This window comes from Bubalus bubalis, chromosome 20, assembly GCF_019923935.1.
Source record: "Bubalus bubalis isolate 160015118507 breed Murrah chromosome 20, NDDB_SH_1, whole genome shotgun sequence".
In the NCBI taxonomy this organism is placed as follows: Eukaryota; Metazoa; Chordata; class Mammalia; order Artiodactyla; family Bovidae; genus Bubalus; species Bubalus bubalis.
This window is the reverse complement of record NC_059176.1, coordinates 18,946,757-18,971,128: the sequence shown is the minus strand read 5'-3', so window position 1 is coordinate 18,971,128 and position 24,372 is coordinate 18,946,757. Positions and strand designations below refer to the sequence as shown.

At 36.7% G+C, this 24,372-nt stretch overlaps 1 protein-coding gene across 4 annotated transcripts in view; it reads left to right on the top strand.

Annotated features, from left to right (window-relative positions):
* The window catches only part of LRFN5 (leucine rich repeat and fibronectin type III domain containing 5), a 319,486-nt gene that overhangs the window by 146,448 nt on the left and 148,666 nt on the right, over nucleotides 1-24,372 (top strand). The window lies entirely within an intron of this gene.

The window sequence follows — 24,372 nt, the reverse complement described above, 5'->3', positions numbered from 1 at the left end:
TTTCATAGCAGATAGTGGTTTGGTGTTAATAATGAAGTCATCTGTAGTTATGTCTTAATGAGCACATATATGTCAGATACAGAGTCCCTTTCACTTCAGTTCAGTTTAGTTCAGTTCAGTTCACTCGCTCAGTCATGTCCGACTCTTTGGGACCCCATGAATCACAGCACGCCAGGCCTCCCTGTCCATCACCAACTCCTGGAGTTCACGGAGACTCACGTCCATCGAGTCATTGATGCCATCCAGCCATCTCATCCTCTGTCGTCCCCTTCTCCTCCTGCCCCCAATCCCTCCCAGCATCAGAGTCTTTTCCAATGAGTCAACTCTTCGCACGAGGTGGCCAAAGTACTGGAGTTTCAGCTTTAGCATCATTCCTTCCAGAGAAATCCCAGGGCTGATGTCCTTCAGAATGGACTGGTTGGATCTCCTTGCAGTCCAAGGGACTCTCAAGAGTCTTCTCCAACACCACAGTTCAAAATGTGAGCACATTAACAAGGTGCCTTGAGTTAGTATTTACATTTTAGGGATGATAAACTGGAGGCTTAAAGGTTATTCTCTTTAAGTGGTACTGCTGTTAAAAAGTATGGTCAGCATGAGAAGCCAGGGCTATCTGTTTTGGAACCCAGCACTTTAACTCCTGTTTTCTGACTCCCATTTGCTTGCATTACTTTATCTGTTGTTTGGAGACAGTTGACATTTGATTGCATCTTGATTCACAAGGTTCATATTTACGTATAATGTGATAGTTAAGTCTGGCCTAGCAAGATACCTTTCTATCTCTTCTAACCCTTACAAAATATTTTTCACTGTTGGACACATAGAAACTAGTCAGTTGTCTCAAAAGTAAATCCTAGAAGTCTTTCTTAATTCCCCAGGTGTTGTGCCATGCTTTTGGGAGTAGAACATTGTATTTTTTTAATTTTATTTATTTATTTTTAAATTAATCTTTCTTTGGAATATAGTTTCTTTACAATGTTGTGTTAGTTTCTGCTGCACAGCAGCATAAATTAGCCAAACATATACATATATCCCCTTCCTTTTGGGCTTCTTTCCCTTTCAGGTCACCACAGTGCATTAAATAGAATTCCTTATGCTTTACAGTATGTTCTCGTTACTTATCTATTTTAAGTAATATATGCTAATATCAATATATGCAATATATGCTAATATCAATAGCGTATATGTGTCAAATCCCAATTTCCCAATTCCTCCCACCCACCTTTTACCCTTTGGTATTCATGTATTTATCCTCTATGTCTGTGTCTCTATTTCTGCTTTGGAAATAAGATCATCTATACCATTTTTCTAGATTTCACATGTGTGTGTTAAGATACAATATTTGTTTTACTGACTTCTCTTGGGAGAAGAAGATTTTTTTTAATGTGTACGTTTCATATTCTCAACCCAATCTATTTGTCAAGAATTGGTAAATTGCCACATCTGTGTAATTATTTCAGCAAGTTCGGCCAAATACTGTTTCTCAGTCTCCATTGAACCATGTTGCTTTTTTTTAAAATTTTTTTTTTTAATTTTTAAACTTTACAATATTGTATTAGCTCCGCCAAACATTGAAATAAATCCACCACAGGTACACCCGTGCCCCCATCCTGAACCCCCCCTCCCTCCCCCCTCCCCACACCCTCCCCCTGGGTCGTCCCAGTGCACCAGCCCCAAGCATCCAGTATCATGCATCGAACCTAGACTGGCGACTCATTTCATACATGATATTATACATGTTTCAATGCCATTTTCCCAAATCTCCCCACCCTCTCCCTCTCCCACAGAGTCCATAAGACTGATCTATACATCAGTGTCTCTTTTGCTGTCTCATACACAGGGTTATTATTACCATCTTTCTAAAATCTTTTAAGATATGTCAGGAAAAATGTCTACTTCATAGGTTATCTAGGTTCCTTTATGCTGCATAGACTCTTTTTTTCTCTGGAATAATGACTGTTTACCTGTAACCACCCAGCTTTTATATATTCTTGCTTTCTCTTATATTAGGCTGAAAAAAACATTTTGGAAAAAGTTATTGTTCAAAATATTAACCATTTATTTTCAAAACAGAAAAGTAGGATGCAGTTGGTTGATATTTTTCATAAGTTAATTTATTTGGTAGCACTTTTATCTACTTATCAAAAAATGCTTCCTCTTAGAATCCCCTGTGGTATCAAGTATGATTCATGATCATAATATTAATAACATTAATTAGATAAAAGGGCATGATATTACTTAAATAGCTTGACTTGCAATTGGGTAAGGGCTATCGCTATTTGAAGCTGATAAGTAAATCTTTGCTTCTCTCAGACATTGTTTTCAAGATGTGTTTCCCTAATTATGCCATTTTATAAGGATGATTATTCAAAGGAATCCATGAAATTTCACCTCTCCTTATCTTTTCTATATAATGCCTTCATCTTCCTATCCCAATTCTTATCAATAAAAACACCCCACTCCTAAGCCATAGTTTGGTAGAATTCAATCTTTGTTAAATACCAAACACACAATGTGAAATGTAACTCTTGCTAATATGAATTAGGATGAGTAACACACATGAATCCTTTCAGGAACATGCTAGAAATAATAACTAGAAGAATGTCTATAGTGCAAGAATTTCAGTAAAGGCATTATGATATTGACGCTAAAGCCGAATGTGCCCCTGTAATTGTATATGAGCAGTAGTCTACTCGGTCATACCCTCAGTTTAGTTCAGTTCAGTTGCTCAGTCGTGTCTGACTCTTTGCAACCCTATGGACTGCAGCATGCCAGACTTCCCTGTCCATCACCAGTTTCTGGAGCTTACTCAAACTCATGTCCTTTGAGTTGGTGATGGCATCCAACCATCTCATCCTCTGTCATCCCATTCTCCCACCTTCAATCTTTCCCAGCCACAGGGTCTTTTGAAATGAATCAGTTGTTTGCACCGGGTGGCCAGAGTATTGGAGTTTCAGCTTCAGCATCAGTCCTTCTAATGAATATTTATAACTGATTTCCTTTAGGATTGACTGATTTGATCTCCTTGCAGTCCAAGGGACTCTCAAGAGTCTTCTCCAACACCACAGTTCAAAAGCATCAATTCTTCGGCGCTCAGCTTTCTTTATAGTCCAACTCTCACATGCATACACGACTACTGGAAAAATCATAAGTTTGACTAGACGGACCTTTGTTGGCAAAGTAATGCGTCTGCTTTTTAATATGCTGTGTATGTTGGTCATAGCTTTTCTTCCAAGGAGCAAGCGTCTTTTAATTTCATGGCTGCAGTCTCCATCTGCCGTGATTTTGGAGCCCAAAAAATAACTGTCACTGTTTACATTGTTTCCCCATCTGTTTGCCATGAAGTGACGGGACCATATGCCATGATCTTAGTTTTATGAATGTTGAGTTTTAAGCCAACTTTTTCACTCTCCTCTTTCAATTGCATCAAGAGGCTCTTTAGTTCTTCTTTGCTTTCTGCCATAAGGGTGGTATCATCTACATATCCGAAGTTATTGATATTTCTGCCGGCAATCTTGATTCCAGCTTGTGCTTCATCCAGGCCAGCATTTCTCATGATGTACTCTGAATATAAGTTAAATAAGCAGGGTGAGCATATATAGCTTTGACATACTCCTTTCCCAGTTTGGAGGCAGTCTGTTGTTCCACGTCCAACTCTAACTGTTTCTTCCTGACTTGCATACTGATTTCTCAGGAGGCAGGTCATGTGGTCTGATATTCCCATCTCTTTAAGAATTTTCCATAGTTTGTTGTGATCTACACAGTCATACCCTCTCCACAAGCAAAAAAGTGTCATTCATTTTTTCCTATCCATTTGACTTTTAATGGCCATCACAGGAATCAATCACTTATCTTTCAAAGACCTTTTAGGTTTTGACACACCATGTTCTCCTTTGTCATATAATTCTGTTTTTTTTTTTTTTTTCATTTTCCTCTTACTTGAGGCTCAAACTTATAAAGCATCCTACACATTATAGTTAAGCTGTTTAAATATGAATATATTAGGGTTGTGACCAAATGATCTTAAATGCAATTTTTCTCTCACTCCAGAAAGGTCAATTGCAGATGGAACTGAATTTGATATCCTGTAATAAGATGAAATATTTACCGTCTTATCAGTTAAGGAATGGATACTGAAAAGGGAAAAGTGGCCAAAAGACTAAGACTAAAGAGAAAAATTCACCCTCTTTACAGCTTTGCTCAGGGGTCTTTCAACATCTCTATGTGACGAGACCCACAGCCTTTTTTCCCAGAGTGTTTCAGGAAAAAGTTCATTGTCACAGTTAGGGTTTATTGAGAGGATGACACGTCTATTTTAAGAAAACCATCTAAATTCACTTTGGCCTTTTCTGTAATTTTGTCTATGATCTATTTTGCAAGCAAATAATTTTTGTTGCTACTGAAGTTCTTCTTGAGGAATTTCTTCTAGGTTTAATCACACAAAAATTACATTAAAAATATGGAGGAGCTTTTATTTTTTCATTTCAGGTGAAGCATCTGCTTTGTTTTCATGGCACTGCAGTAACATAGGCCTATCCTTATTTCCAGTCCAGTCTTCATTTAATAGGAAGGTTCTGGCGGTGCTGTTGGCAGTGTCACGCCTTCGTGTGTGGCTTTTACAGACTCTAAAAGGCTGAAACTCACTTTGGGCAATCTGCCATTAGTCACGTTTATTGGATAAACTTGCAGGGTCAGCAATTACAGAAGGTGCAAAATTAGTTTGTATTGCTTCTTTTTGAAGAAAATACAAATAAAATAGCTGTAACTACCTCTCTGAGAGTTTAGACTAACAACTAAGAAGATCCTATGATCCTGAGGAAAATAAAAGACTAAATAGAATCACTCAGCAAAAAATGTTTAACAATATCTGAACCTCGTATAGATCATCTTAATGAACTCTAAGACTCTAAAAGAAGGATAAACAAAACTGTTTATCCTTTTCCAAAAGTGAACAAAAAAGCTCAACTGTAAAAATAAGTTGAAACTCATATGTCTATCTACCTTTTAATAAGAGTGAAAGATATTGTATGATCCCTAAATGTTTTTAAGTCCTTTAGTTCATTCTCAGATTTCCATTGCACCTAAGAAATATAGTCTTTTCTAGACTTCTTACTTTCTTAATTCTTCATCATTAAGAGAATCCATCCAATCTACTGCATAAGATTGGGAAAGTCTCCAAATTTTATAGCTGTCTTCTATCTTGAAGCTAAAATATTTTATGGGTCTCTAGGTTCTAATGTTCTTAACTCAGTTGAATGTCTGAGCATTTTAGATGAGAGACATTTTTATCACTTTGACAAAAATGGCAACTTGAATTTTAATGACTCTATGAAAAATTGATCAAGTATGTTGTTTTCGTGAGGCCTTTCAAAAAATGAACTCACTAACCAACAATTCTAAATACCCATCCATTTTGGCTTAAAACGTCCCCTTCAGCTCAATACATGAATTAACTATTTATTCACATAATGGCATCTTTTAAAGATGAACATGAATTGCAGTTAAAAATCCAGAATGAGGGTTTCCAACTGTAGGCTCAGTTATGCTAACTTTTTGCAATTAATCAATCAGCCTATCAAAAACTATATCCCTTATCATTTTTACAGTAATAGGTTCCTACTAAGTACAAGAAAGAATATTAAAGTGAAAATACTTTTGTAACTTCAATAATTTAGTATCTTTGTTAAATAATTCTTGAACATCTCTTGATATTCTATAGAATATCAAGTTCTGTAGAAGAAATGATTTTTTGAATTAAAAGGTTTTGTCCACACCCGTTTTAAAGCTCTAAGGTTAAAATTACTTTATGTATAATGTTCATTTTTCCATATATTTAGCAATATTTTTAGAGTAATAGTTTTTTAAACATCTATGATAATCATGGAAAAAGATTAAGAAAGTAATAGTTTGTTGTAAATAAATTAAAATAATTATTTTAATAAGATAATAATAAGAATAATTTAATAAGAATAATAATTCTTTCTGAAAGAATCTTAGCAGTGTTAATTGCTGAAATCACAGTAGTTATAAATTGTCTTAAAACATGAGAATTGATCCTCTTAATTCAATCTATAGCCCTTTTTGCCCCAAGTTCTGTCTCATATTTGACCATTACAATTGTCTTTTTAATCATCAATGCTCTTCATTTTTAGGTATACAGATAGAGCCATAGAAAGCAATGGACTTCTTTAAATGGCTGTCTTCTGATGTTGACCTTTTATTGCACAAGTATTATAAAATGCTAATTAAACTCTGTAATGGGAAAATAAATTTCTAATTGCTTATCACCACTTCAACAGATATTAACTGTAATAATTCCCTTCAAGCTGTTGGTTGTATTCAAACTTACTTTCAGCAAAGTTTGTTAAATTTACAAACAGTTTAGTGATGTAAGCCTGGAGTACTTTGATGAATCCTGAGAGCAGTTTGGTAGATAGATAATGCAAATCTTGCAAGAAGATGGGTAAATAGACATAAAACATAAGTTACCATAAATATTAAGTTTATATTATAGGGAGGCTAAAATATGATGGACTAACCAAACGTACCAGATTTAGGTGTCAGGACAGGCTTACCACAGAAAATATAGTTTAAGTGTGGACTTGGTTTATAGGATTAGTTATTAAAAAGATAGTATTTTGTGATTTTTTAAAAAAAGAACATTCTAATTTTTATGTAAATACATACTGTATAACTTTTACTTTTGATAATTAGAACATACTGTTCTAGTCGACACTTTTTCACTTAACCATTTTTCTGTTTTTGAATGTTAGTTCTTTTCTGTTCCTCAATTTACCATTATAAATATATGTGTAATGAATATGTTTTAATGTATAATTTTCATTAACATCAGATCAGATCACATCAGTCGCTCAGTCGTGTCCAACTCTTTGCAACCCCATGAATCGCAGCACCCCAGGCCTCCCTGTCCATCACCAACTCCTGGAGTTCACGGAGACTCACGTCCATCGAGTCAGTGATGCCATCCAGCCATCTCATCCTCTGTCATCCCCTTCTCCTTCTGCCCCCAATCCCTCCCAGCATCAGAGTCTTTTCCAATGAGTCAACTCTTCGCATGAGGTGGCCAAAGTACTGGAGTTTCAGCTTTAGCATCATTCCTTCCAAAGAAATCCCAGGGCTGATCTCCTTCAGAATGGACAGATTGGATCTCCTTGCAGTCCAAGGGACTCTCAAGAATCTTCTCCAACACCACAGTTCAAAAGCATCAATTCTTCGGCGCTCAGCCTTCTTCTCCAACTCTCACATCTATACATGACCACAGGAAAAACCATAGCCTTGACTAGATGAACCTTTGTTGGCAAAGTAATGTCTCTGCTTTTGAATATGCTATCTAGGTTGTTCATAACTTTCCTTCCAAGGAGTAAGGGTCTTTTAATTTCATGGCTGCAATCACCATCTATAGTGATTTTGGAGCCCCCAAAAATAAAGTCTGACACTGTTTCCCCTGTTTCCCTATCTATTTCCCATGAAGTGATGGAACCAGTTGCCATGATCTTCGTTTTCTGAATGTTGAGCTTGAAGCCAACTTTTTCACTCTCCACTTTCACTTTCATCAAGAGGCTTTTGAGTTCCTCTTCACTTTCTGCAATAAGGGTGGTGTCATCTGTATATCTGAGGTTATTGATATTTCTCCCGGCATTCTTGATTCCAGCTTGTGTTTCTTCCAGTCCAGCGTTTCTCTTGATGTACTCTGCATATAAGTTAAATAAGCAGGGTGACAATATACAGCCTTGACGGACTCCTTTTCCCATTTGGAACCAGTCTGTTGTTCCATGTCCAGTTCTAACTGTTGCTTCCGGACCTGCATACAGATTTCTCAAGAGGCAGGTCAGGTGGTCTGGTATTCCCATCTCTTTCAGAATTTTCCACAGTTTATTGTGATCCACACAGTCAAAGGCTTTGGCATAGTCAATAAAGCAGAAATAGATGCTTTCTGGAACTCTCTTGCTTTTTCCATGATCCAGCAGATGTTGGCCATTTGATCTCTGGTTCCTCTGCCTTTTCTAAAGCCAGCTTGAACATCAGGAAGTTCACGGTTCACATATTGCCGAAGCCTGGCTTGAAGAATTTTGAGCATTACTTTACTAGCATGTGAGATGAGTGCAATTGTGCGGTAGTTTGAGCATTCTTTGGCATTGCCTTTCTTTGGGATTGGAATGAAAACTGACCTTTTCCATCCTGTGGCCACTGCTGAGTTTTCCAAATTTGCTGGCATATTGAGTGCAGCACTTTCAGGATTTGGAATAGCATCATCTTTCAGGATTTGGAATAGCTCAACTGGAATTCCATCACCTCCACTAGCTTTGTTCATAGTGATGCTTTCTAAGGCCCACTTGACTTCACATACAGGATGTCTGGCTCTAGGTGAGTAATCACACCATCGTGATTATCTGGGTCATGAAGATCTTTTTTGTACAGTTCTTCTGTGTATTCTTGCCATCTCTTCTTAATATCTTCTGCTTCTGTTAGGTCCATACCATTTCTGTCCTTTATCAAGCCCATCTTTGCATGAAATGTTCCTTTGGTATCTCTGATTTTCTTGAAGAGATCCCTAGTCTTTCCCATTCTGTTGTTTTCCTCTATTTCTTTACATTGATCGCTGAGGAAGGCTTTCTTAATCTCTCCTTGCTATTCTTTGGAACTCTGCATTCAGATGTTTATGTCTTTCCTTTTCTCCTTTGCTTTTCCTTCTCTTCTTTTCACAGCTATTTGTAAGGCCTCCCCAGACAGCCATTTTTCTTTTTTGCATTTCTTTTCCATGCGGATGTTCTTGATCCCTGTCTCCTGTACAATGTCACGAACCTCATTCCATTGTTCATCAGGCACTCTATCTATCAGATCTAGGCCCTTAAATCTATTTCTCACTTCCACTGTATCATCATAAGGGATTTGATTTAGGTCATACCTGAATGGTCTAGTGGTTTTCCCTACTTTCTTCAATTTAAGTCTGAACTTGGCAATAAGGAGTTCATGGTCTGAGCCACAGTCAGCTCCTGGTCTTGTTTTTGCTGACTGTATAGAGCTTCTCCATCTTTGGCTGCAAAGAATATAATCAGTCTGATTTTGGTGTTGACCATCTGGTGATGTCCATGTATAGAGTCTTCTCTTGTGTTGTTGGAAGAGAGTGTTTGTTATGACCAGTGCATTTTCTTGGCAAAACTATAGACCCCTAAAATGACATTGTTTGGCAAATTCTTCAGAGAATTTGACATTGCCTTTCCTTCTCTGATTGTTGGTAATTTCTTATTTACATATTTGTATGTTAATCGAGCAAAAGGTTCACATATGGTTGGTACAATAATTGTACCCAATAGAATGCCCTGCACAGATTGGGCATTTGTTATCTAGATGTTCAACTCTAAAATGAGAAGAAATGATATCATTATATAGCCCAGTGCTTCCTTTTAATAAAAAATATTTGATAATGCAAGAATTTAATTCACTTGCCCAAGGAAAAATAAAAAAGTGTGAGGAACCAAGATCTAAGCATACACAGACTGCAGCTCTCGTCATTCTATTTTCCTTTAGCTCATGATTAAAATGATCTAAACCTTTTTTTTTTTTAAACATCATGTTTTCCATTTATATGAACTTAGGAAACCATTTTTTTTCTATAAGTTCATTTCCAATATCTGAAGCACTTACCAACTTTTTAAATTAGCCTCGAACAAATTAGACTTGATACTTTTCAAAGGTAAGCTGACCCTTTGACTACCAGCTTCATTCCAAGCTTTTGTGCACACTCTGTTTACATGATCTCATTTAATTCTCATGTAAAATATATAAGATGAAGTCACCTGTGTTTAGGTAAAATGACTTTTCCTTAAGTCATAAAACTCTTAAGCTATAGAGTCACAATTCCAAATTCTGTTTTTGTGTGTGTGTGTGTTGTTGTTGTTGTTTTGTGGCACATCAAACGTATCTGAATGAAGTTCCATTTTTGCCCCTGCCACCATTCTGTTCTAAAAATTGGGTTGCCATTTCCTTCTCCGGACTATGGAAAACATCTCTTAAGTGGTTTCTTTTCTTCCACATTAGCCAGAATATTTTTTTTATGTAGATTTGATTATGTAATCTATTCTTAATTTTTTCCTCTTGAAAATGAAAAGTGAAAATGTTAGTCACTCAGTCCTGTCTGACTATTTGCGACCCCATGGACTATAGCCCGCCAGGTTCTGCTTGGCTATGAGATTCTCCAGGCTAGAATACTGGAGTGGGTAGCCATTGCCTTCTCCAAGGCATTGTCCTGACCCAGGGATTGAACCCTGGTCTCCTGCATTGCAGGTAGATTCTTTACTGTCTGAGCTATGAGGGAGTCTCAGTTATTAGAGCTAAATTTAGAAATAAGGAGTTAGCGAGGCAAAGAAGAGGGATATGGATACTCTATGTTGAAGAAGCCTCTGATTCAGAGGCCTCACATATCCAAAAGGTAAGTTGGTTTGAGGGTTTGCAAACATAATTTGAAATTTCAAAGTTGTCTTCAAAAGTATGTATACCTGTGGCGGATTCATTTTGATGTTTGGCAAAACTAATACAATTATGTAAAATTTAAAAATAAAATAAAATTTAAAAAAAAAAGAAAAAAAAAGTATATGGTTAGTATGCATGGAGCTTAAGGCATGAAGAATTGTGGGAGACAGATGCTTATGGGACTTGTATGCCATACTAGAATTTTATATGTGATACATATTTTAATTTGCATTTTATAGAGATAATCATGACAGTAGTGGTAAAATGAAAATATGGAAGCTATGTTGTCTTATGGTAAGACAGGGGCACAGATTCCACTTATGAGGCTGTTGTATTAATGCAAGTGAGGGATAGTGAAATATTAAATCATAATAAAGGTAGTGGAATGAAGTAGAGGCATGAGTGCAAGCAGAGCTAGGGTATTAAGATTATAAGTCGAGAGAAGCTTACTGATAAAATGAGAAAATTTTCATCCTGATTTTGAGTGTTCACCACCACTAAATATTACATTCATTAAGAAATAGCAGGTTAGAAAACCAGCATGTATTTTAATAAAATCTAAATAATGGTAAAGTCAAGCCAACATCAATAGGAATACATGCACATTTTGAAACTATGTCTCTAACTTGCATTTCCATATTAAAATATATATTTTGTTCAGCTTATCCAGTTTTGATATGCTGAGGTAAATTTAAGCATATATAGCCCTTAGCTATAAAATAAAGTAGAAAATGTGTGCACACATGAATTACCAATTTGAATCCTATGAATCGAATTTCCGGTTTATTATTTCTTGTTACTTTCATCCTTTTAGGGATATCTGTTCCCTTCTTCTTTGACACAACTTGAAGTTTCTTATGCCTGTGTAACTTTTTATATAAATTAGAAAAACAGAGTTGAATGGAAGGAGACGTAAGGAGTTAGAAATTCTCTACTACAAATAGTGTCATCAGTTCACTTCAGTCGCTCAGTCATGTCCTACTCTTTGCGACCCCATGGACTGCAGCATGCCAGGCCTCCCTGTCTATTGCCAACTCCCGGGGTTTACTCAAACTCATGTCCATGGAGGCATCAAACTCATGTCCATGGAGTCAGTGATGCCATCCAGCCATTTCATCCTCTGTCAACCCCCTTCTCCTCCTGCCATCAATCTTTCCCAGCATCAGGGTCTTTTCAAATGAGTCAGTTCTTTGCATCAGGTGGCCAAAGTATTGGAGCTTCAGCTTCAGCATCAGTCCTTCCAATGAATATTCAGGACTGATTTCCTTTAGGATGGACTGGTTGGATCTCCTTGCAGTCCAAGGGACTCTTAAGAGTCTTCTCCAACACCACAGTTCAAAAGCATCAATTTTTCGATGCCCAGCTTTCTTTATAGTCCAACTCTCATATCCCTCCATGACTACTGGAAAAACCATAGCCTTGACTAGACAGACCTTTGTTGGCAAAGTAATGTCTCTGCTTTTTAATATACTGTCTAGGTGGGTCACAACTTTTCTACCAAGGAGCAAGCGTCTTTTAATTTCATGGCTGCAGTCTCCATCTGCAGTGATTTTGGAGCCCCAAAAAGTAAAGTCTATCACTGTTTCCACTATTTCCCCATCTATTTGCCATGAAGTGATGGAACCAGTTGCCATGATCTTTATTTTCTGAATTTTGAGTTTTAAGCCAAATTTTTCAATCTCCTCTTTCCCTTTCATCAAGAAGTGCTTTAGTTCTTCTTCACTTTCTGCCATAAGGGTGGTGTCATCTGCATATCTGAGGTCATTGATATTTCTCCTGGCAATCTTGATTCCAGCTTGTGCTTCATCCAGCCCAGGGTTTCTCTTAATGTACTCTGAATATCAGTTAAATAAGCAGGGTGACAATATATAGCTTTGATGTACTCCTTTCCCAATTTGGAACCAGTCTGTTGTTCCATGTCCAATTCTAACTGTTGCTTCCTGACCTGCATATAGATTTCTCAAGTGGCAGGTCAAGTGGTCTGGTATTCCCATCTCTTTCAGAATTTTCCAGACGTTGTTGTGGTCCACACAGTCATAGGCTTTGGCATAGTCAATAAATCAGAGAACCCCGTGAATAGTATGAAAAGGCAAAAAATAGTATCATGGCCTTGTGCAAATGACTTATATCTGAGCCTCAGAAACATCATCAAATAACAGTGCTACCTGCCTCTTTAAGACTATTTTGAAGGCCAAACTAAATACTGTGTAGAAAAGCTTGGAAAATAATAAAGTACACAAATAAAATATTAAAAATAGCTTTTATTTTATTCTCAGCTCAGTTACACCTAGGCAGCACCAACTTGGCTAATGCATATAATCAGTAAAGAAGAAAATCAAGTTGTGCTTTTTCTCAGAGACTTATCAAAGTCCTGATAGTACATAGTGAATTAATAGTAAAATTTAAATGCATATATTTTTAGAGTTATAGAGGAAGTTACAGTTCCCTTGGTCAAATGTGAAAATCACAGACTAGAACATATTGAAAAGTTAATTAAAACTGTACCTTCCCCCCATACCTGTGTGTTTGAAGAGAAACATATCACTTCTTGATAGTCCTAAGAAATGAGGTAAATTTTCTCATTTATATTCAGTCTTAACTATTTATCACATTATAAATTTAGCGATGATACATGCATGTATTTATCTCATCACTTTGAAGAGACCTTTCCAAGCAGAGCTGTACTCTGAGGGTGCAAGCAAGTTGGTTTCCCTTTGGAGCAGGGCCAGCATAAAGCTGGCTTCCTTATCAGTGGTGGTGGTGGTTTAGTCGCGAAGTCGTGTCGGATTCTTGACATCCCACGGATTGTAGCCCGCCAGGCTCTTCTGTCCGTGGGATTCTCCAGGCAAGAACACTGGGGTGGGTTGCCATTTCCTTCTCCTAATTAGAGGCAGAACTGAACTGAATTAGAGGCAGTCCCAGAAGGACCATAATATTTGGAGATACCCTCACGGCCATCCCGTCCAGCCTTATATCCCACACGAGAATGTCGTCTTGGGGAATTCCCTGACCGTCCAGTGGTGATAACTCGGCACTTTCACTCCTGGGGCCCTGGGTTCGATCCCTGGTGGGAAACCAAGATCCTGCAAGCCAGGAGTGAATAGGAGGGGGTTGGGGGATGTTGTCATTTTTGATACCCATTTAGAATGAACTTCTTAACAAACAATGAACTCCCTGCCTCCTACAGCCCCTCCTCCTGAAGGACTATTCAGATAGCCTGTTCCTAATGTTGCTCTTGGCCTTCACTTCACGTCATGTTCTCTGGCATTAACACCTCCATCTCCCGCACCCCTACAAAGAATATTTGAAAATATCTCACCTGTGTCTTATCTCTTTCCCAAAATAAAGTTTCCATTTTTTTTCTTTCCAACTTTTTTTTTTAATTTGCAGTGGTTGGGCTTGGCCGTACTGTCCTTGGGTATCTATCTAGAGACATGTTTCGCTAGATTTCAGAAGGAGACACACCATATTACAGATGTGGTTTGATAAGGACCAGATAATTCACTGAAGCTGTTAACTTGGTGTTCTGGATGTTCCTTTTCTATTGCTGAATGCTGAGATTGCAGCCCTGAAATTGTTGACCCTTGGAATCATGGAGACAATTAACACCTATCATGAATTTCATATCAACTTCCTTTAAAGATCTGTCCCTCACCCTGCATTTTAATGGTTCAGTTTCTGAATCTAAGCATCTTTACTTTTGGTTTTATTATATTTCATCTTGACAATCTTGGCTCATCTATTAAACCTATGGAGACATTTTTAAATCCCAGTTTTGTGTCAGTCACAGATTCACAGATTTAATAAGCACTGTTTCTTATGTCCTTTTGCAATTTAGTGTCAAAATGCTGAACAAGAAAAGACCAAGGACAGCAGGGTTACTCTCTAATGAAATTATGTATCTGAAAGTGCTTTGCAAACACTATTTTATATTCATCTTTGGTTCTGTGTCCTTTCTTCTATCTTTCTTATATGTGCTCTTTTATATAATCTGACCTTATGTAGAATTCTTCTTATACAGTCTTCTTCATTTCTTTAACTTCTTTTTCCAGTTACCTCTCTGCCATCAGAATCATTTCTAGTTGCATCATTTGTATTTTACTTTTAGAATTTCTTTGTTTTTTGAGTCATCTTTTCTCTTAGAAACTTTCACAGGTGGTAACTTCTCTGAGATTTCTAGTGTATGATTTTCCTTTTTTGCAGTTGAAAATCTTTAATTTGTATTTCTTGAGCATCTGTTATATGTAGTGAATATGCTTGATGCTACATATACATTCAATTACTCATATGGTGTTCTTGGACCTCAAAGAGTTCATAAGCCAATAGGAGACCTAAGGCATGTGATGTACCATTAGGGGCAGGTAACTGTGACACCTCTCACCCCATTCTCTCACTTCTTTCCTGTAGTTGTAAATGTGTTTAAGTCCTCCCCACCCTTCTACCAGAAGGAAGGACTCCTCATGCTTCTAGATATTTTCTATATCCATATTGCCTATTAGCATGTTTGCAATGATTCTAGCTTCCAATCTCCAGGTAGTCCTTGGTTCATTTGAGATTGCTCCAGAACCTTCTTTTAAACCACTGTGAATCCAATTTATAATTGCTCAACAGTTGCCCAGGATTGACAGCCTCCTATTCAACTCATTGTCTTTGGTCTAGAATATATGCTGTGACTGTTATAAGGCAGGCTCAATCTTTCTACATACATTTTTATTTATATACTCTTCTCGTATATATTCATGAGGGTGTGCATATTAGAAATGTCTGCTTTATCTATATATGCATAAAGTAGGTATTTCTAATATAATGTACATATATACTATGTAGGTATTTAAAGTATACTGTATATATAGTATGCCAGTGTGAATTTACTTAGACCATAAATTCATGACTTTGGATATATAAATTTCAAGTAGATCTATTTATAATATAGTGTATTTAGCATTTTGAATAGAGCTTAAAGTAATAAATTAAAAACAAAGAAACAGCCACCACCACAACAAAAACAGAATAATTCCTATCCACACATGCAGCATTTTCTCCCAGTATTTTAAACCACCTCACATTTCCCAAGCACCAGAAATCCATATTTTCTTTTGCTTTTTGGCTAATGAAGGTAAGAGCAGGTAGAGAGACTCTGTTCAGCCTCAGTCCAGCAAGGTAAATGGTAGTTGGATAATTTACCGTACACACTTTAGTGGCACAAAACCTAGTTTTTATCCCTTACAGTAATGCAGCTGCTGTGCTCTGGTACCCAGTGTGAGCAGCAGTGAGGTGCTTTTCCTTGATTAGTGGATTTAAGGGTTTTTGGGTTTTTTTTTTTGTAGTTCTCCTGGAGACATTGTATTCAAGATGTAGTTTAAAAAAGGATTGAATAATTCACTGCAGTTGCTAAACTTGGTGTTCTTAATGTTCCTTTTCTACTAATGAATGCTGAGATTGCAGCCTGATACTGTTGCCTCATAAGGGTTATTCCAAGGCACATGATGTACCATTATGTCGATTCACATGCAGTTGTGAGAAATAATACAAAGAGATCCCCATATGTCCTATTCCTAGCTTCTCCCAGTAATACATCTTGCATAACTGTAGTATAAAATCTAGTATCTCAGTCAGGACACTCATATCGCTCTTATCCACTGACCTTATTCATGTTTAGCAGCTAAGCATATTCTTATTTGTGTTGATACTCAGCTTTCTAAATTTTATCACATGTAACTATGTACAAACACAGTCAAAATACCAAATGGTTCTATCTCCATAATACCTCCTGCTACTCTTCTGTACCCGCAGCTGCCTCTGTCCCCCATCCCTAACTCCTATCGATTATATTCAACTTTAAAAGAAGAAGTGTACTCATGTATTACTTGTATTATGAATATTAATAAACATATGGGACATGCACTTTCTCATCTGCATATTAAAAGTGATCTGCTTTCTACAGATTTCTGCATGAGTCAGAGTTTGAAGAGAGTACATGTATAATAGACATGTTTTGAAGTTCTATAAAATGTGCTTTAAAAATTCTTAGGATTCAAAGATGTATGCAGTGTTATGCTCTCTTTATGAAATGATTTCTGTTTTCACCTGCAAGAGGTGAGGTTGTAGAGGAAAGGAAATAATGAAAGGAGAGAAAGGGATGTGTGGAGGGGGAGAGAAGTGGAGGTGGATAGAGGGAGGAGCAGTAAGGTGAAGGGCGAGAACCCACATGTATAGAAGGTCTAAGGAAGTTGATGGGTCACTGCCCCAAATGGTCAGAGATCAGATGGAGACAAAGCACCAACGCCAGTATGGACTACAGTTAAAGACTTGGTATCTCAACCTGATAGGAAACTTTGTTGGTACTCTGAAGAAAGAAGTGGAAAGAGGGCAGAATCAGTGGAAATAAGTTGAAATGTAGAGGGGTTTGATTTATATAAAATATAAACATTTTTGGCAAGTTATATTAGACGCATGCATTACTCACACCCACAACTGTGTGCATATGTGTAATATCAAAGAACATTCAAAATGACACTATGGTGTCGGTGTTATTATAACCATTTTAAAACTAAGAGACAAAAGTTCTAAGTAAATCAGGAGTCACAGTAGACAGGGAGGCCAGAAAGGAATGGAGGGAGCAATGGAGGGAGGCAGGAAAAAGGAAAGAAAGGAAGAAATGGGGATTCAGGAAAGAAGAAAGGAGTGAAGGGGGGAGAATGAAATGGTATGTGTAGATATTAAACATTGCCTTGATAAGAACTTACTGATATTCTCCTTTAATTGAAAAATAATGTGAAGATTGCATGCCTGCTAAGTCACTTCAGTCGTGTCCGACTCTCTGCAACCCCATGGACTCTAGCCTGCCAGGCTCCTCTATCCATGGGCTTCTCCAGGCAAGAATACTGGAGGGGGTTGCCGTGCCCTCATCCAGGAGTGACCCTAATATCTGTCTGCTGATTTTTTTTTCCAAATCACTAAGAGTAACCAGAATGTTGCACTTTATTTTCCCCTGTTTCAAGGAAACAGAGCAGAACTGACGTTGATAGTGTTAGAATAGACCACGATCTAGGACGGGAAGAAGTCAAAGGACAACTCTCTCACTTCACCAGGGGATGAAGATGTGCCAATCGAAGTTGTCTTTAAGAAGAAAAAAATATTTTCTAATCTTTGAAATTCAAAAAAATATTTAAAGGAAACATTTAATTCAGAGAAAACTAAAAGAAATTAAAAGAAGAGAAAATTTAGCTTCTGAATGATTTATATATTGGAGTATTTTTTATTACTATTTTGCATTTTTTTGATTCTGTCATATAAGAAGATATTATTAGTTATGCAAGGGAAGGTAGTTCATTAACCCTGTAATCTTCATTCAGCCTATTTTACATTTCTTTTACTTATTTTTGTGTAGGACTCTTGTGGGCAAAATCTAGTAGATTTTTATAATTAAAGTCAAATTGGGATGATGCATTTGCTTTCTTCACTAAATCAGATATTAATTTAGTATCCATTGTTTATCAAGAAAAATCTATTATGTTAAATTATCATTATGAGATTTAGTGAAGGAGTCAGCTCCTTAAAAAAAATCCAAAGCCAACAACCACCTATACCCACCTTCTGCCCCTTCTAAAACAGCCCTTCACCTTGGGTTGTATCTTATTGAAATACAGCATTACTTGAAGTTATTTTCTTGATTTGTTAACAGGAAATTGCAAATGCAGTAATAAAATTTTTAGGTCACCAAGATTTATGTTTTATTTAACTGCTGAACTCTTGCTATTAGAGGAAAGGAATGATTAGTTGTTCTCATTTACAATGTGACATTTACATTAAGCAATAAATGTTCTAGTGCTGCATTAATTTATTTATCATATGATTCTGGATGTGTATAATAATTTGTAAACATTTTCCTATAGTCAAGTACATGATACTACACTTTTATCCAGTAACACAAATGCATTTCCATATTCAATCAGTGTCTCTAATTTAATTTTTAAATTAGGTTTAGCAATGCTGGTGATGAGGCAAGCTTGCTTTAGTAATAGTGTTTATATGAATCCTTCTGAATATTTATGCATTTAAAAAACTCATTTATGTGAAGTAATTTCCAATTTTATTTTGCAGTTCTAGTTCATTTTTTCAAGCTATTTGTCTTAATAAAATAGCACTTTTTGTGTTATACCCTCATTTTTGAAGTAGTGCACTAAGGATCATGGTCATATTATGCCAAGCCATATATGATTATTAAATAGCTGATTAAATTAATTTCAGTGAAACCATGATTCATTTGTTCACATATATCCAAAATTCTCACTTTTTGCTTCATGAAGACCAAACATCTATCTGGATGATTAAGTGTTTGATTTTTATTCGTTTTCAATACAAGGTAAATATAATTAAGGACAAATGTAAAACACCTCCCTCATGTTATTCTGTGGGGCTTCCTTGGTGGCCCAGTGGTAAAGAATTCACCTGTCAGTACAGGAGACCCAGTTTTGATCCCTGAGTCAGGAAGATGCCCTGGAGAAGGAAATGGCAACCTATTCCAGTATTCTTCCCTGGGATATCCCATGGACAGAGAAGCCTGGTGGGCTACAGTCCATGGGGTCTCAAAAGAGTCAGACGTGACAGCAACTAAACAAAAAGAACGTATTATTTTGTACTATTAGAGATAGCAATAAGATGGAGAAAAATCAGTAATGATGCCATTTGGTGGATTTGTAGTTGTTCAAATCCTGGATATTTAAATTGAAAGGAATACTTAATACTATTTTACTGTTAGCTTCAAATATTTCAAGGATTTCCTTAAGGTTTAATGCAGTAAAACTTAAGGCAGCCTTAGGAAGAAGTTCTCTTTGTTGTTGTTCATTCACTCAGACGTGTCTGACTCTTTGCAACCCCATGGACTGCAGCACTCCAGGCTACCTTGCCCTTCACCATCTCCCAGAGCTTGCTTAAACTCAGGTCCATTAAGTAGGTGATGCCATCAAACCATTTTGTCCTCTGTCATTCCCTTCTCCTCCCACCTTCAATCTTTACCAGCATCAGGGTCTTTTCTAATGAGTCAGCTCTTCACATCAGGTGGCCAAAGTACTGGAGCTTCAACTTCAGCATCAGTCCTTCCAATGAATATTCAGGACTGATTTCCTTTAGGATTGACTGGTTTTATTTCCTTGCAGTCCAAAGGACTCTCAAGGATCTTCTCCAACACCACTGTTAAAAACATCAATTCTTTGATGCTCAGCTTTCCTTATGGTTCAATTCTCACATCTATACATGGCTACTGGAAAAACCATAGCTTTGACTAGATGGACCTTTGTCAGCAAAGTAACATTTCTGCTTTTTAATATGCTGTCTTGGTTTGTAGCTTTTCAGGAGGGAAATAAAATTATTGAATGCCCTAAAGTGAATAACACATTTTGATTGATACTTTCATATATACTATGCTTTGAAATAATAACAGCATTTTATAATATTGTTTTTTAATTATTATTTTAAAAGAGAAAACTGAGGAATACTGTCATAGTGATGGTTCCAACCAAGCTTCACAAGACTTTAAAGTTTTGCCTTTACTGATAGTGAGATTCAAATTAAAATACATGTTCAGATGACTGATGAACAGTCATTATTGATGAGAAAAAAAGATATTCCTTAGTAACTCCTAGAGTTTTGGCCATGTTTTCTGAGTTCTTTTTGGAGTTTCATATTGGCATCTAAGATAATTGTTAGAGGGAGAACCATATTTCTTGGGAATACATGTACGTAAACAGTAACAGTTGCCAAATTTTCTAAGACTGTGGAAGAAGGCCAACATAGAAACAACTTGGAACTATGGAACTGATCAGAATTTCTTATAAGATGTTTTATTTAAACATACTATCAAGAAGAAAAGGAAGTTTTTATGAGATCTCACAGGAAAAATGCTTTATTAGAATCACAGTCTAAAATCTCTTTGTTTTTGGCATTGCCAAAAATACATGGACCCACTGTCCCCCCAAAAGAAATAGCACCATTTTAGGTTTGTTTACTATAGACTCTATAATAGTTGTCTAAAATCTTCATTTGCATTATGAGATATAAGAGCATTGATTTGTAGTGAGATACCCCTAGTGAGCGGAGAAGGCAAAGGCACCCCACTCCAGTACTCTTTTGCCTTGAAAATCCCATGGACGGAGGAGCCTGGTGGGCTGCAGTCCACGGGGTCGCTAGGAGTCGGACACGACTGAGCGACTTCACTTTCACTTTTCACTTTCATGCATTGAAGAAGGGAATGGCAACCCACTCCAGTGTTCTTGCCTGGAGAATCCCAGGGACGGGGGAGCTGGTGGGCTGCCATCTGTGGGGTCACACAGAGTCGGACACGACTGAAGCACTGATGAGACCTTCAGTTTTGGCAGGTACTAGCTCTACAACCTTGTTAAAGATTTCTTGACTTATCTCTATTCCTCCTCTTTTTAAATAGTGATGTAGATAAATATGTGTTTAACTTATTTGATTCTTGAGAGAATTGATTTGGATAAGCATAGTATAGTAATTGCTTAATTAAAGACAGTATAACAAAAGAAAAATGTTGTCATTAGTAAATTATGTAACCATACATATAAAGAACTTTGCCTGGGGAATTTGAATTATATAGGATTGTGTCAGTTTCTATAATTTTCATATTAAAATGAAGACAAAGAAATACCCTTAATTATCAATCCTTATTTTTTTCTTTTTCTTTTAGTTAGCATAATAATTGGAAGTATTTATACTTTGCTATCATAATGCACTATTATAAAGTAAAATTCTAAATTCAAATTTATTCTTGCTGTAGTAACAATACTACTTGCTGTAGTAAATGCTACCTCATTACTGCAGATAAGGGAAAATAAAATTTCTAAAACAATGAGGTTTTTTGGCTTAAATATTTTAGTTCTAGCAGCTTATGATACTTATACCAGGAATTTAATATACTATTCAGTCACACACGTGTAGATATGTGGATATGAGTTATATCATTTTTATGATAATATCTTCTTTTTATAATAACAAAATCCTAGAAATGGTGCTTTTCAGTTGGGATGTATTATGAGCAGATTATGTTGTATTCATATGATAGATATTGACTGACAGGATGGATGGTATTGATGATAGAAGATAGAAATGGAATAATCACCATGATATATTAAAGGAATAGGACAAAACAGCATACAGTATTCTTATATATAAATAAAAATCTACACATATGCACACACATTTATATATGCATGAAATATTTCTGAGAGTATGTTCTGAAATATGAAATTGGTTCTTTCTGAGAGGGCTGTATCTTTCTTACATTTTTGCCATATATATATATATATATTATATGTAAAATGTATTTTAAAATATATGGAAGGAAATGAATGAAAAGGCAAGCAATAGCTATCTCAGGTGGTTGGCATATTATTTATTTATATCTCTGTATAGGAGTTAAAACTATCGCACAATTGCACTCATCTCACACGCTAGTAAAGTAATGCTCAAAATTCTCCAAGCCAGGCTTTAGTAATACATGAACCATGAAATTCCAGATATTCAAGCTTGTTTTAGAAAAGACAGAGGAACCAGAGATTAAATTGCCAACATCCTCTGGGTCATGGAAAAAGCAAAAGAGTTCCAGAAAAACATCTATTTCTGCTTTATTCACAATGCTAAAGCCTTTGACTATGTGGATCACAATAAACTGTGGAATATTCTGGAAGAGATAGGAATACCAGACCACCTGACCTGCCTCTTGAGAAACGTATATGCAGATCAGGAAGCAACAGTTAGAACTGGACATGGAACAACAGACTGGTTCCAAATAGGAAAAGGAGTACGTCAAGGCTGTATAGTGTCACCCTGCTTGTTTAACTTCTATGCGGAGTACATCATGAGAAACCCTGGGCTGGAAGAAGCACAAGCTGGAATCAAGATTGCCGGGAGAAATATCAATAACCTCAGATATGCAGATGACACCACCCTTATGGCAGAAAGTGAAGAGGAACTAAAGAGCCTCTTGATGAAAGTGAAAGAGGAGAGTGAAAAAGTTGGCTTAAAGCTCAACATTTAGAAAAATAAGATCATGGCATCTGGTCCCATCACTTCATGGGAAATATATGGGGAAACAGTGGAAACAATGTCAGACTTTATTTTTCTGGGCTCCAAAATCACTGCAGATACTGATTGCAGCCATGAAATTAAAAGATGCTTACTCCTTGGAAGGAAAGTTATGACCAACCTAGATAGGATAATAAAAAGCAGAGATATTACTCTGCCAACAAAGGTCCGTCTAGTCAAGGCTATGGTTTTTCCAGTGGTCATGTATGGATGTGAAAGTTAGACTGTGAAGAAAGCTGAGCGCTGAAGAATTGATGCTTTTGAACTGTGGTGTTGGAGAAGACTCTTGAGAGTCCCTTGGACTGCAAGGAGATCCAGCCAGTCCATTCTAAAGGAGTTCAGTCCTGGTTGTTCTTTGGAAGGACTGATGCTAAAGCTGAAACTCCAGTACTTTGGCCACCTCATGTGAAGAGTTTATTCATTGGAAAAGACTCTGATGCTGGGAGGGATTAGGTGCTGGAGAAGCGGATGACAGAGGATGAGATGGCTGGATGGCATCACCAACTCTATGGACATGAGTATGGGTGAACTCCAGGAGATGGTGATGGACAGGGAGGCCTGTCATGCTGCAGTTCATGGGGTTGCAAAGAGTTGAACATGACTGAGTGACTGAACTGAACTGAACTGATAGGGGTTATGTCTTATTTATTCTATAATTTTATAATAACATATTTCTTTTATAATAAATATAAATTTTAAAGATAGCATTGGTTGTCAAATTCATAAAAATACTTTGAAATAAAGAAAATGTAATGTGAAAAGTGAAAGTTTCTCAGTCATATCTGATTCTCCAACCCCGTGGAATAGTCTATGGAATTCTCCAAGCTAGAATACTGGAGTGGGTAGCTATTCCATTCTCCAGGGGATCTTTCCAACTCAGGGATCGAAGCCAGGTCTCCTGCATTGCAGGCAGATTCTTGTACTTTTAGTCAACTTTATCTTTTATCTGTGCATTGATTTTTAGAATTTTGGAATAATTTCCATATTAACTTAGCCATAGTTTACCTTTCTTTTTGGATAAAGTTGTAATTTTTACATCTCTAACATATTAAAATTTGACTTTATAAGATCATTCACACATCTTTACAAATGGAGATAGCAGAAACAATAAGCTAAACTTGAGTGATCCTTGTATCATCTTCAGTCTATTTTTATTCTCACTCTTTAGAATTGTACTACTCCTCACGTTTGCCTCTGTGGATAAAATAAGTCATAGCCAAAGTAAAATCAAAATGCTTTTACTCATTTCAAGAACATTTTTAAAACTTTGCCAATTTCTACATTAAAAATTGACAGTGATTGAGTGTCAGTGATACTATTATATAGATCTTGAGGGAAAGCAAGTAAATATTGTGTCTCATAGAGCTAGGTGGATTATTATTTAGATTGACATGGAACTTTTAGAAACAGATAGAAATCAGCAATCTGCTGATGTGGAGATAAAATAAAAATGGCACGTCTCTATATTTTCTCCCTAGATGTCTGGGTTGAAATAAATGAATTTTATCTATTTAAGAATAAAACAGGCAACTTGGCAAACTATTAACTCCACGAAAGTGAAAGTCACTCAGTCATGTCCAACTCTTTGTGACCCCATGGGCTATAAAGTCCATGGAATTCTCCAGGCCAGAATACTGGAGTGGGTAGCCGTTCCCTTCTCCAGGGGATCTTCCCAACCCAGATCTCCTGCATTGCAGGCAGATTCTTTACTAGCTGAGCCACCAGGGAAGCCTGAGAATACTGGAGTGGGTAGCCTATCCCATCTCCAGCAGATCTTCCCGA